The sequence below is a fragment of the Ctenopharyngodon idella genome, chromosome 22 (genome assembly GCF_019924925.1).
Source record: "Ctenopharyngodon idella isolate HZGC_01 chromosome 22, HZGC01, whole genome shotgun sequence".
NCBI classification, from domain to species: Eukaryota; Metazoa; Chordata; class Actinopteri; order Cypriniformes; family Xenocyprididae; genus Ctenopharyngodon; species Ctenopharyngodon idella.
The window spans coordinates 10945438-10960114 of NC_067241.1; the positions used below are offsets into that span (position 1 = coordinate 10945438).

Here is a 14677-nt window from a genome sequence, read left to right on the forward strand (position 1 = left end):
TTAACTGGTGGTACAATTCACAATCCTCCTCTAAAGCTGTTTTATTCATATCTTCTACTTTATGCTTGGCTGGCATACACAAAAGACAAACAAACCATCGTCTCTGTGATTGTAATAAATGTGCTTAGATACATCGACAGGTGGTGCAACGGACTGGTATTCAAGACTACAGACTAACTGTATGTTTCAACATACAGGCTCCAGCGCGCTCAATGTCGCCGCCTGGCCGCGACGCGAGATATATGTATCTGGCAGCGCGTTCCCTGAGACTCAAAACGAGGCTGCGTCTCGATCAGGGCGCGCGGACCGCATTCCTCCTCATTCATGCCGTGCTGAGACTTCACACTCGGAAAGTGCACGCGGAGCTTTACACACTGCTGCCGAGAAAATGTACTCAAGTTTGAGATTTTACGCATGGCGAGGATAATAAACCAAGGTATCAAGAGCACAAGTAAGTAACCTCGCATCTTTACGCACAGGCGTGACTTTTCAATGCAGTTTGTTTAGGGGAAAATGCAGTTTTTTGAGATTAGATACGTGTCGCGCGCTGTTTTCTTCGGCATTCACAGTGAATGTATCGATACTTCATTGCGTCGGAACAGCCGAGGAGTGCGATGTGGACATTTTATATGCGGTTTGACACCTCAGTGTCTATTAACTGACGCATTAAACAAGCTGATATTTGCATTGAACAGCAGTAGCGGAGGACTAACTTGGTTAGATTTCTTGTGGTTTAATTGCTTTACTGAAACAAGTATCAAGCAGGTTATTTGGGTACAGGGGCGTTCTCTGAGAATATGCAGAATGTAAACGATGCATTTGTTGGATAGCGCAGTTTACCACTGCATATCACACTTTTAGGGACAAGATTAACTGCATAGCGAGGGGTGTTTTATATGTTTAAATATATAAACCAGGCTCTGCACAACGCTTCTCAATTGTTCAGTTATTTGGCTATTGGATTGTCAGTATCAATGTGACAGTATGTGGGTTGGCTGTCTGTAAAATCTCACCAAGACTGATTCAGATGGGAATTCGGGAGAATTGGATGTAGGTTAGAACTGTTAGGCTGCACGAGAATCTATAGATTTCTGCCTAACAGTTCTAAGATTAGACAAATTTTTATATTCGCAATTTCACGCATGTACTATCTCTACATAGCCTTCACATTTAAAGCTCTATCAGATTATATGGCTTTTATTACGATTAAATTACCTATTTTTGGAGCAGACATATTTTTTTGGTAAGGCGGCCAACTGTTTGACAGTCAAAGCGAAGGTACTGTGTTTGTATGTTTATGTTGTGAATGAACGATATGTTCTGCTTCATTCCTTTTTATTATACATTTCAACGCGATGTTGTTCTTAGTGATTTTAAGAACAAAGCAGTACTAGTACGTGTTTTCTTGCAGCAAGTGAGCTGAAAGATTACGTTTTTGCCAATGTTTTGATCTTTCTAGCTCGGCGTCTTTCCGTGGAGTGTTCGATATGGCTTTGGTTTTTCATATGACTGATAAGAGATTAGAAGAGTACGTTTAGTTCGAAAGTAAAGGTATTGTATGTTAAGGTCGGTAAAAAAAAAAAAATCATTGAACGTTTGTTGAAATTTGGTCGTTTAAACTTAAGACATTAATCTCTCAGTCAGCATTAGAGCACTCGTAACCGGACTGAAAGATTTTCCTGTGGGGAAATAAGCACACTGTTCAAAAGTTATGTGTTTTGTATAAACACTCATATTCCGTGTTTATTGAGAGTGGCAACTCGTACCTTTTTGGCACAACGGTCATAGTGATGCCATTTCAGTTCCATTCTTCAAGTAGAGCCGATTATGACACGGTTTAATGATGGAAATCTAAGGAACTGAACGATTCTGGTCCATTTTCTTCTTTACGGTTCGTGTTCCTTAACGGATAGCCTACATTGTCGATTCTTTTAGTACTTTTGAGAAATAAATATTTGGAAAAATGAATGCGTTTACCTGCCCACAGCAGTCTGTTGACTGGCTGACGAGAATTTAAGATTAAATAAATAAATAAATTAAAATAATAGGCTAACTCTTACAAAATGTTTCACGTAGAATTTCTATCGTCAGCATAAATGACTCTAATATGCTGTATTAAATAGCCAAGCGAACAAAAATGTGTTAATATATTACACTTATTAATTAATATTACTTAATAAGAACTGTTTACAACAACTTGTTATTGATTCATATATAAAAACATAAGAGTCATTCTTTTGGAAAATTAACTGCATTGGTCACGTTTTGTTTTTGATTCACTAAAAAGAATCAGCTAAGAGTCATTTTTGGGAATCGCACCACACTGGCCGCGCTGTATGTTTTCGATTCACTAAAAAGAATCGGTTCATAAATTTACTGGTTCTGAAGTTGGACTCTTGGGTCCGATCGATTCTCATCTATAACCAAGACCATCCCTTTTTAAATTGATATAAAATAATTTAATACAAAATTAGATAAACACTAGCTTGTTTACCAGTGAATAAAGTAGCCTAGGCTACAGCTAGCGTATTGGTTTACGTTGCACACTAACAGTATCGCACTTTAACCAATAGAGTCCTTGGTAGTTGATGAAGTTTGTGTTATGATGTGATGTTTGAGCATCAATCTCAACGTTATAGGCGTAAATGTCCACCTTTATGTCAAAGCGGTTTGCCTCTGTGACACTGTGGGAAACGAAGTGCGCCATGTCAGAATTAATCTCGCTATGAGTCGTTATGTTCTGCGCACTCGGCCTTTGCCGTGATTGACGGATGTTTTAAATATCCCTGACATCCTCACCTTCAAGCTTGTCAGTGCCAGCCTCCTCTCGAGTGTCTCTGCCGGTGTAAAGTGGGCTGTGGGCTGTATTAAACCTCCGTGCCCACTCTACATGAGGCGCTGTGTGCAGACAGAGACACTCTTGGCGCCTTTCCCCACACTAAAAAACGTCTGCAGCGTTACAGTACGTAGATTATTTATAGTCACGAGCATAAATTGCATTTATAGTGACCGGGGCTAGTTGTCACACTTTTTATTCAGTGAATAAGGGTAGGTTTATATTTGATAGTCAGTCAATTTCTGTGTGTCTTAAAGTCTTAAAGATGTGCTATTGAACAAACGTTGACCTGCTGTGACAACTTGCCCCAGTTGTGTTTATATTGTGTTCAATTGCTTACCCAACAGTTTTAGAAAAAAATATATTGGAATTGAAAAATTATTATCCTATATTTTTGGGGGGTTTTGAAGTAGATGTTTTAAAGAAAATACAAAACTCTTGACGTTTGAATCTTTGCTGAGATACTGCCCATGTGACAACTAGCCCTGGCCACCCATACATCAATTAAACAATAAATTAATAATGTTTCCCACAAGCATCTCTCCTTCATATTTATCAGCCTTAGCTGCCAGTTTTTTGGTTTCATTTTTCCTTTTCTTGAATAGAGGGCTCTTAGATTCTCATTAGCTACTTGTCTTTTTAGTTTCCTTCAATATCACTTCTAGGACAGACAATGATATCTTTTTGATTGAGTTTATCATAAAACACAAGTTATTTAATTTACTCTTCCATTCCATTATCAGCTCTTTCTGCACCTCAAATCTGTGGAGACGTCAAACTAACACAATAAAGGCAGTCAGGCCTGAAGTGTTTTGAAGCTGACTGTATCAGATCAGAGGAAAAGATAATAAAATTGTTTCTCCCTTCACTTTTCTTCTAGTATGTACGTTTATATAAGTGTGCGCCAAAGGCTGGCAGATGGTTATCCCTCTGAGAAAGCATGTGATATTTAGATACTTCATGCCATAGGAATATGACAGGAATAGAGATTAGGCTACCATTTTATATTTGATCAGGCTTATTAGCATCCTTACTCTGTTGTATATTTCAGTGCCTTGGTACGACGAGCAAAGAGCGCTGTTGCATCAAATTCATTACCATTTCCTTTTCTGAGTTATTGTGTGTGTATAAATAGTTCTTTGGCTTGAGCAGGGTTTGGAGATTGAAGGGTCAGGCCATGTTTTGTTTGTCATGGCCGTCGTCCAGAGGAGATGCAGCTTTTCCCGCTCCCTCAACAGACTGGAGGTCTCAGCTGGGAACCTCAGTGTAGGATCAGTGCCACTCATGATGTCAGGACAGCAGTGATGAGCTCTCATTCTTATTGTGTTTTTCAAGCCCTCTTTCTTTTCAACCGCACATCAAAATAAAAGGACGAACTGAATAAGGGGCGGAAAAAAATCGCTACCTTTGTTTTGAGCTGCTGTATTTTTTGTTTTGCTGTCAAAGTATGGGGCCGATTAGAAGCTTTCCCGGGGTGACCAATGAAGCTTGACCATGACCAGGAGTATCTCATTCCAGAAAGCATGATTCAGCAGTATATAATTAAACCGCTGAATGGTATTACCTTATTCTAGGAATAGATAAGTGATGTATTTGTGATGGAGAGAGCGCATCTGTATATGTTTACGACCAACTATTTTCCCTTCTCGCTAAAGAACTAACCTGCTGTGTCTTGACCAGTTCCTGGAGTTTACTCCAACTATTCGACCAGCGCTTTGAAATACCAAGTGTGACCTTTGATCTCATTGTCAGGTCACATACCAATGTGAATGAAAGTGTCAAGGGCCCTCGAATGAGCTTTTGCAGCCTTCGCCCATCTTGGGTCGGCCCTTGACCTCTTTTACGCATATTGAACATTACATCAGTTAGCATTATTAGTGATACATGGCAGTTAGATTTAAATTACAACGTCTGGGACCGTTAATGTACGTCAATACCAGTCAGTGGTGTGGATTTCTCTTTTGGGACAGGGTGGGGGGACCTTTCCACTCACCTCTCCTTTCTAGTTTCCAGGACAGCGTATCTATCCTTCAGCCTTATCGGGGCTTGGATCCGATCAATGCTATCTGCCATCTGCTTGCAGACTACAGCTTTACCACCACCCTCTGTGGAGTTTTCTATGGCCCCTACAACTGATCCCGGATAGCATTGTCACGACACTCACAATGTATTATGTTAAGCATAGGGTTGGTTTCACTGATGCCAAACCAGCTGTTAAGGGTATTATTAACTGGTGCCGTAGTGTTTTTCCTTTTCGCTCGCCTGTTTTGTATCGAGAAGGGCTTATAATGGAAGTCACAGACTGGCAGCATCTCGGAGCCAAATGTCTTTTTGCTGTATTCAAAGGCATCCCTTACAACGCATCCCTTTAGGTCTGGTTTGAATCGTGTGTTTATTTACCGCTTCTGATGAAAGTGACTCTGGAAGCTTAGCTGTAGGCAACATGAAGTCAGTAATAAGAATAGCCACGTGTGTTTATAAGGGTTTGCGTTTGTAAATTTGGGCTGTATGTGCAAAATCCGCTTCCCACCTTTCTGTTCATTGTGGTCCGTGCAGGTTTGCTCTTTGTGATTCCTCCTTATGGTATAAGCAGTGTGAACTCAATAATAGACTATTTACTGTCTGGTTCATTTCATTTGGCCGTCGTCTCTCCTTGGATACTGCCGCTGAAGCACTTCCTCAGGCAGTTGTGGTTTGTGTACTGAAAGCCAGTTAAATAATGCACGATCTCTAGACTGGCCATGTAAGTAAGACTAAAAGTGATGGGGCCCAAGGGGACGTCCTTCTCCGAGGACCACAGATGCTCTAAAAGACCTTTCAAGAGGTCAACAGTAGACATATAGGTGCGTTTTCATTGCGTAAGAAACTGGATAGTATATGCAGGATACGGTATAGTTTAGTGCTCTGTGGAGTTGTTTCAGCAAATCGATTAATAGATAAAGCTTGCTCTTGATAGATTGATAGATGTAATATTTCATGATATTGAATTGGTTTTAATAAGAGTGTTGAGATTAAGTCAAGGTCCTGGTGTTCAGTCGCCTCTTAATTAATATCTCATTAAAAGACGGCGTGTATTGATCTCTCTCGGTAATGTTCAACCTTTAATACAGCCAGAATGGATTTAGATAGTTGACCTCATAATCTCAACTGTTTTCACTTGTGATTCATTCTGGCATTATAGATCGGGACCTTTGCTTTGTAATTTTGGCTGCTGGTGATCTTTGCTTGGCTGGTTTTGGGCTAAAGGCGGGTTTGATTTGGAGCCCGCTTTGTGAGTTGGTTTTCATTCAGGATTAGGTCTAATCCGGGTGAGAGAAACCAGCGCATTGGATCTGTCGCGGCAGGCTTATCCGTTGCCCGAGTAACAGAGGACTGTGAAAGGGTTAATTGAAATCCCAAAGCGAGGTGACGTGTTGCCCTAATCCGCACTGCCCCTTGACCTCTAACCTCACGGGGGGTCTTTGACGGGGGACCTTCTTGTCACTGCAGGCTTCTTGGGAGCCCAGAAAACTTCTCATTCCATAGTGATGCTTCCTGACAGAATAGCAGTTCGGGAAACAGAAATCATTAATCATGTTTCTAGCAGCTAATCATGTTTTTCCAGCAGTCTGAGAGCGAGCAAGTGAGCAAGTGCACTGCTTCTTTTTAAGAAGGTGATTATGCCAACAACAGCATCAAATGAGTGAACTTTAAAAACTCCTCATGGATGCAGAATGGCAGTTAAATAGAATAAATTAAATACTAATATGGAATACATTATTTGACAGTCATTTTTGCTACTCTCTCAAGGTCTGTTTACATTGGTTAGTGTTGCGAAGTTACTTGCTAGTAGATGTTTTTACACTTAAGCTTATCTGCACTCCCATTGGCAGATTATGTCCTCCCATAAACTGACAAACTCAGCTCAACTTTGTCAGTGGTTGCTTTTGCAAAATCTTACAGGCAATGAATGACTTTCTGTTGCTTTATTACTGCGCATTTGATGTCAGTGTGAACCTTCAGTATTGTCTTAGTTCCTCATCTTCCACAACCTGCTCTCATGAGAATTGGTAATAATTTGTACGAGATGGCGAAATTGTAAGAAATCACAAAAGTTAACCCAGCCATAAAATCAAACCCCTAAACCTATGGAGCCTCTAAAGGGACATGGTGGTGGAAAAAATATGAGATGGGAGGAAAAATAACAAGTCAATTCTTTTGCGTTCTCTCGCAAATGTTTTGCGTTCCCTCAAGAAACTTTGTGTTCGCTCGCAAAACCTTTTAAGCTCTTTGCGAGCGAACGCAAAGTTTCTCGGCAGAACGCAAAAGCTTTGACATAATTTTTCCTTCATCTCATATTTTTTCCTTCACCATGTCCCTTTGGTTGATTGCAATAAGAAAAAAGCTTTTAGAATTTGTACCTTTTCATCCTATATCTTACACTTTTGCTATTTTGTACTAATTATCAGTTGTCATGAGAAATTTTAGTCTTTTTTTTTTTAGTCTTAAAGTCCCCCTGTAGTCAATTTTATCCCTTAAAACTCATCTTTGATCACCAAAATGACATATTTAAAAGTTTTTTCCTGTGATAAAAATTCTTCATGTAAAAATAGCTTGAAAAAATATCTTCCTTAAAATAGCTTGAATGTAACTCTTTTCATTCTTGTCTCATTTAATATGCGCGGATCAATGAATATGCAAATTAGCCCCGCCTCCACTCGCTCGCGCCAGCTCAGAGGTCCACTCGGTCAACTTACTGACGTAAACGCTGCACAATGGTACCACTCTTTACAACATCGGATGCATAACGGTAATTAATATGATTAAACCACGGGTTTTGAAACTGTCTTTTTTCACTGCAGTTTTAAGGAGAAAATACTCGGCAATGGTGTTGACATACTATATGAATTTGCACATGGTTTGTCTTAAAAGCATATTAAAAGCACCACTTATAGACATATAAACAACATTAAGAACTTGATTTTCACCACAGGGGGTCTTTAAAACTTCCTAAATCTTTTGAAGTCCTTTCTTTCAAACATTTCTTTCTTTCTTTCTTTTTTGTCTTTCTTTCTTTCTTTCTTTCTTTCTTAATCTTTTCTCTCTGAGAGGTTGGTTAAGTTGCATTTTGAACATGGGCCTCTCTGTAGAGCTCTGTTGAACATCAGCAGTCTGATTCCTTTAACATAGTCGGCTGCAGGCATTCTGTCTCCCTGGAAAATCTCCCCTCTCTCCCTCTTGAACACATTCTCTTTGAGTGGCCCGTTCTGGAAATGATTACTCTGCCAGACCAATGAGCAGGCTTCCCTTTGATGGGTCATAAACAGAGGTCGGAGGTCAAATTCCTCTCCCCAGATGGAATTCGCTTGACATGCTTCACTGCAGAGCCCGGAGGTGTCGTGGGGGACGGACTGTACGCGTGTCATCGTGCCTTAGTGGGTTAGTGTGAGTGTCTGTGTGCAGGATGCACCAGTAAATCTCCTTTGAGACTGTTGGGAGGGAGATAATGTGTTATGGTGCCTATAGAAGGTGTGCGTCTATTTGAATGAGCGAGGGAGAAGATGACATCATGTGTGTTAGTGTGTGTATTTGAAAGTGTCACTTTGATGGAATGACTAGCAGGCATTCAGCCACAGGGGTGTTGGGGTGTGCGCCTTTACACCTCTCCTGACAACCTGCATTTAACGTGTGTTTAGAGCGGTGTGCAATTCACTGTTTGTGAGGTGTTTTCTTCGCCACCTCTTGTTGCCTCCCAAAGGAGCTTTTCAATGGATCCAACTTTTCTGACAGCGTATTGCCAGTAAATTCGGATTTTAGCTGGAAAACAGGTTCATAAAAGTATACTTGTTTATGCAGAGAAATACTTGTCTCTAGACTGATTAGGCACCATAAAGCACTCAACTGTGTCTTTAGTGAGACTGTGAACGCATGATGAATGCACAATATGGTGCTCAGTAGAAGTGGGTTCTTCCATATGTAATTTCCACTTTTTATATGGGCCGTTTATGTAACTTTTTTTTTTTTTTTTTGCTGTTGCTTCATGAATAAGATATTAAAAGATTTAGAATCGAAAATTTCATGTTGAAGAAAAATATTTATATTTATTTTTTCAATATGTCTTAAATTCATCATGCAGTTGTGTGGGAAATATGGAAATATAGCTTTCCTTAGTATTTCCCCAGATTTGAATAGCACAAATATCAAATAAAAAGCATTTAGCATCATATCAGTTTAGTTCTATTGTCTTTTAAAACATGAATACAAGAATATTGTACAGTACATTATTTCAGATTTTCCCAAAAGTTTCTTTTAAAAACAACAACAACAACAAAAAAAGACAGGCAGTTTTTTAGACAGGCAGTTTTTTTCAAGCTCATCTACTGAATTTGACTTGGGAGTTGAACCTTAAAGGGATAGTTCACCCCAAAAATGAAAATTCGGTCATCATTTACTCACCCTCAAGTTGTTCCAAGCTTGCATGTATTTCTTTATTCTGAAGATATTTTGAACAATGTCAGTAACCAAACTGTTGATGGACCCCATAGTGTGGAAAAAAAATACTATGTAAGTAAATAGGGTCCGTCAACACTTTCATTACTGGATGAATCCACTTTTTTTTTTAAACAAATCTGTTGAGTGAATGATTCAACGAATACATTTTTTAACAGTAACTTGTCGCTGCCTACTGGTGTAACAATGTAATTGATACAATCTTTATTTGGAGCGTCAAGTTTCTTTCAAAATGTGATTTACTCTAGTTTGATTATTTGAATTATTGTAACAATAATAATGACACTGTGTGGTTGAAAAGACTTATTTAGGAATAAGATCGCATGGGTGTTTGAATTGAGATCGTAGTCTTTAAACGATTAATTGTGCAGCTCTAACTGTAAGTCTTGTATTTTTTTTTTGCCTTAGTATTTTTTTTGCCTGTACTCTGATCACTAGTAATAGCTTTTGAGGTGTCATTCATGTCATTTGTAGCACAAACTGTACCACGCTAAACTTAAACAAAAAACCCTAACCCTAAGCATGAACAGTTATAATAGTGATGCAAACCCTATACTATTATTCAGAATTTTTGTTTTCCACCCCCTTTCCCTGTGTAAATGTCTCCAGAACGAAGCAGAGCTCAGTATGACCGTGCTCTTTCTTTAGGCTTAAACTGAAACACCTCTGTTTTTAATATTCAGAAGGACAGAGACATAAGCACATCTTTCCTCCCAATCGCAGCTGTTAGAACTCGAAATCTCTCAGTGGATGAGGGCTTTTGTGAGATGCAGCAGATGCTGTTTGGTATAAAGGCTCGGCAGAACGCTCCAGATGATCGCGAGAAGAATGAGTTGTGCTAAGAGCTGGCGAGCCGCCCGATGCAATATAGATATTTCTCTATTTTTTTGCTTATAAATGTGCTGCTATCCCAAACCTTTATTACTCATGTGCAAAAAAGAATGTGGGTTTGAATTTGAACAAATAAGAGACTGAAAGGATGTATGCGGCACTGTTTATTGAAGGGCAAGAGGAAGGAAGAGTAGGTTAATGGCTAGCTTTATTTCCTCATCCTTGGCAGATGTATTTTTGTGCGTGTGACGATGAAAATCCCGCAGCGGTCTTCGTCAGGCTTGCTTTTGTGGCTGCCACTGGGTCGCTGTATAATTGAGAGTGTGATCCTCTTGAGTTTGGTATTTACAGCGACCGACGATACTGTCTCTTTCACACTCTTGCGCACACACTCTTGGCTCAGATAAGACTAGTCTGTTTTAGCCTCTTGCTACATAGCTGTTTCCAGCTCGATTCTCATGCTCCTGTGACCCTGTGAGTGATGGTGGTGCAGTGCCTTAATGACCATCAGCAGAGCCGGGCGACCCTCGGCTGTGCCGCTGGCATTAAACCGGATGTGGGTTTGTGTGCAAGCGTTTTAACATAAGGGCCGCTCAGCAGTCGACTGCCACTGATATCAGTGTGTGTTACCGCAATGATAGCACACTCCCGTTTACTCATTTGATTGACTTCAGGACAGGTTTGTTTGCCATGCACACGTGTGTGTGTGTGTGTGTGTGTGTTTGTGCACGTGTGTTTGCCGACTGGCCATCCTTAGACAGTTCTTAATGTTTTATAGACTCCAGTGCCATTCTTTCCCATTTCCTGTTGAGTTCCCAATCGTGTCCAGATGAGCCGGTCGCACTGGCGGCGGGGGAAATGCAAACAGGGACAAAACAATGGCCAGACCCTTGTGTTGCTATATAGGCCACCAGACTGGGGTAGTGTCCAAACTCTCCTCAGGGGAAAATACACTAGAGCTCTCTAATAAACACTCAAACAAACTGAAAGAGTTAACGCCCTGTGGGCTCCAAATCTAGTCAAGAGGATCCTTTTTCCCCCCAACTGAGGGTTTGAGAGATTATTATAAAAATTCCAATGGTGAATTAAACTGAATAAAATGTATAATTATTTTTTAATTACAAATTAAATAAAACTTATATAATCAAGCAAAAAAAATTAAAATAGTTATTTATTACAAATTATTTTCATATTATATGAATATCACCGTATATATGTATATGAGTGTGTGTGTGTATATATATATATATATATATATATATAAATATATAATTTAGTATTATTAAATATTAAATTACAATTAAAAATTACATTTTGCATTTTATATTTTTTAATATTTCATATTACATTTAATATTTACATTTAATTTTTATAATTAAATTTTATAATTTAGCAAATTAAATCTATTTATTAAATAATTATATGAAAATATTATAATTTAATCATAATCTAATAATTTTATAAGATTATGTAGAGTATGTACAATTTTTATGACATTGATTGACTTTGATTAATATTATTTGAAATTTTGGGCTGGTACTTCATGCAAATATAAGTGGTTTGACCAAAAAAAAAAAAAAAAAGGCTGGCAACCCTGATTTAATGTTGTTGTTGTTGTTGTTGTTATTGTTTTTTTGTTGAAAATGTTTCTCTTTCTACATTAAACCCTCATTATTATAAAAGAATATTATGAACTCATTATGGGTAGTGATTTACTGATAAGAGCCGTGGCATTTGCTCTTGTACACAGATGTGCTGTAGCTGATATTTAGTTCGTGGTCATTTATGGTTGCACTGTATAGCAGGTCATTTATTCTTTTTTCATTTATTCTTTTATTTCCTTTTCACTTAATCATCTGACTTTGCTTTTATGCTTTTGCAGATGCTTTGCTCAAATGGGGAATGATACAACAGATTTGATTTATACTAAAATGAATTTTTTGAATTGATTGTTAGTGAATTTGATGGTTGTAAATGTGACGTAAGTGAAGCTTTGGTAAAGTTTGTTCAATTTGTATCTTCAGATATCCACCTAACTGCTTTAAGTGATTCCAGAAGTTGTTTTTGTTTGACCAAAAAAATCTGGTTTACCAGTGCTGTTTTAGCCTTGTCATGAAAAGTAAACCTCATCATGATCGATGTTTTTCCTCCCGACTTCCTGATCAAATCATAGATATATGTAAGGCATCCCGCTTTGAGCCTCATCAGCCTGTCAGTCTCAAAACGAGGGACCTTCCACGAACAGACACCCCGTTGGCAGGCCTCGTTGTCTTAAAAGCGTTCTGTAGCACCACAAGGGCTAAACGTGTTTGCAATTACAGCTCACGCTAAACCAGAAGTGAAGGTCTCGCACTTTAGAAATCAAACATTTGACATCTCTGCTTTTCCTCGCTCCCATATAGCCCAATTTTCTCGTAGGTCTCGCTAGTCGGATTCCCCTGTGGTAAATGCGGAGCATAGCTGAAATACCTGCAGCTCTCCCCCGCACCCGCCACTAATCAGTACCACATCTACAGACGCTTCCAGTTTTCCAGTGGATCAGTCTCTGATCCTTCGCCCGCGGGGCCCTGACACATTCTCACACCAACCTCAACCCTTGGCTGGGATGAGCGGGCTCCCCGTCTGCTGCCGAGCCATCGGTCACTGTCATGGCAACACATTCCTGAATTGAAAGAGCTAGAAAGGGGTGAGCGAAAGCTTCAGTGGCTTTTTGCTGCAGTAGAGCCACGAGTAATATTAATGGCCAAAGGAGCAGTCGGACAGCTGGCGTACTGAGGCTATTCATCATAATTGTCACACTCTGACTGATCAACTCCTTTGTAGGGCTCAGACACTCCCGGGACAAGGTGCCCTAATTGCTGACTTAGGATCAAGTTTCTCGTTCCCCAGGCCTAATTTATAAGCATTATAAACCACAGACTCTCTCTCATTTGGAAGATCCATAATAAGCTCTAAGGGACATCTTTCACCTTGCTTAATCTTTGCGGTGCTCTTTCATAGATCTAGTAGGTTTGAAAACTGAGAAGGTTTGGTTTTGACACTGATTTGGCTAAATTGTTTTTGAACTGTACTTAAAGGGATAGTTCACCCAAAAATGAAAATTCTGTCATCATTTACTTACCCTCAAGTTGTTCCAAACCTGTATGGATTTCTTTCTTCTGTTGAACACAAAAGATATTTTGAAGAATGTTAGTAACCAAACAGTTTCTGGTTCGGTATCACTACTTTATTTGTAACTTTGTTGTATTTATCTGTTTTTGTAATAAGTGTACAGTATTTGTTCTTTTACAGTGTGTTCACTTGCCTTTAATAATGTTTTAACTTTATTAGTTAGGCTAGTAGTTTCTGCTGTGGTATTGGAGTACTTAAAGTGGGCTTTAAGTGATAAATGCAAAGTCCCCCCCACCCCCCAATTCCAATTTTTTTTCATGCTGATCCAAAAAATGATCCAATCCCTGACTTAATAACCATGATATGATCCAAACTATGAGTTTTGTGAGCCGTTAAACCACTAATTTTGAGTCAATGGGATCGCTCAGGGTCGTAACAGAGACCCAATTTCGAGGAGGACCTGATTTGTCACCACACCAGTTCGCCGAGAACAGGCTCTGGCTCCAAAACGCTAACCATTCTGGTGGAAAAGGGACATAATTGGTCCTTTGCAATGAATTTATTGTAATGGTATTTTAATAAAAATAATGTTATGTTAGTTTAGTTTTTAGTAGATTTAATTATGTTGTTAGGATTAACTATTCTTCTTCTTCAAAAAAAAAAAAAAAAAAGTTAAAGGAATTAAAGGGTTAGTTCACCCAAAAATGAAATTAATGTCATTTATTACTCACCCTCATGCTGTTCCACACCCGTAAGACCTTCGTTCATCTTCGGAACACAAATTAAGATATTTTTGTTGAAATCCGATGGCTCAGTGAGGCCTCCATAGCCAGCAATGACACTTCCGCTCTCAAGATCCATTAATGTACTAAAAACATATTTAAATCAGTTCATGTGAGTACAGTGGTTCAATATTAATATTATAAAGCAACGAGAATATTTTTGGTGTACCAAAAAAACAAAATAATGACTTCAAAACACTGCTTCATTAAGCTTCGGAGCATTATGAATCTTTTGTGTCGAATGATTTGGATCGCGTGTCAAACCGGCAAACTGCTGAAATCACGTGACTTTGGCGCTCCGAACCGCTGATTCGACACACTGATTCATAACGCTCCGAAGCTTCATGAAACAGTGTTTTGAAATCGGCCATCACTATATAAGTCGTTATTTTGTTTTTTTGGTGCACAAAAAATATTCTCGTCGCTTTATAATATTAATATTGAACCACTGTACTCACATGAACTGATTTAAATATGTTTTTAGTACATTTATGGATCTTGAGAGAGGAAATGTCATTGCTGGCTATGCAGGCCTCACTGAGCCATCGGATTTCAACAAAAATATCTTAATTTGCGTTCCGAAGATGAACGAAGGTCTTACGGGTGTGGAACGGCATGAGGGTGAGAA

At 39.0% G+C, this 14677-nt stretch overlaps 1 protein-coding gene across 3 annotated transcripts in view; it reads left to right on the top strand.

The window, feature by feature from the left end:
* The first annotated feature begins 275 nt into the window (after positions 1–275).
* Positions 276–14677, top strand: part of plxna1a (plexin A1a) — a 230202-nt gene continuing 215800 nt past the window's right edge. For all 3 annotated transcript variants that reach the window (XR_007927413.1, XM_051879527.1, XM_051879528.1), the window contains exon 1: positions 276–451. The gene's annotated coding sequence lies outside the window, so the exon portion shown is untranslated. The remainder of the gene's footprint in view (positions 452–14677) is intronic.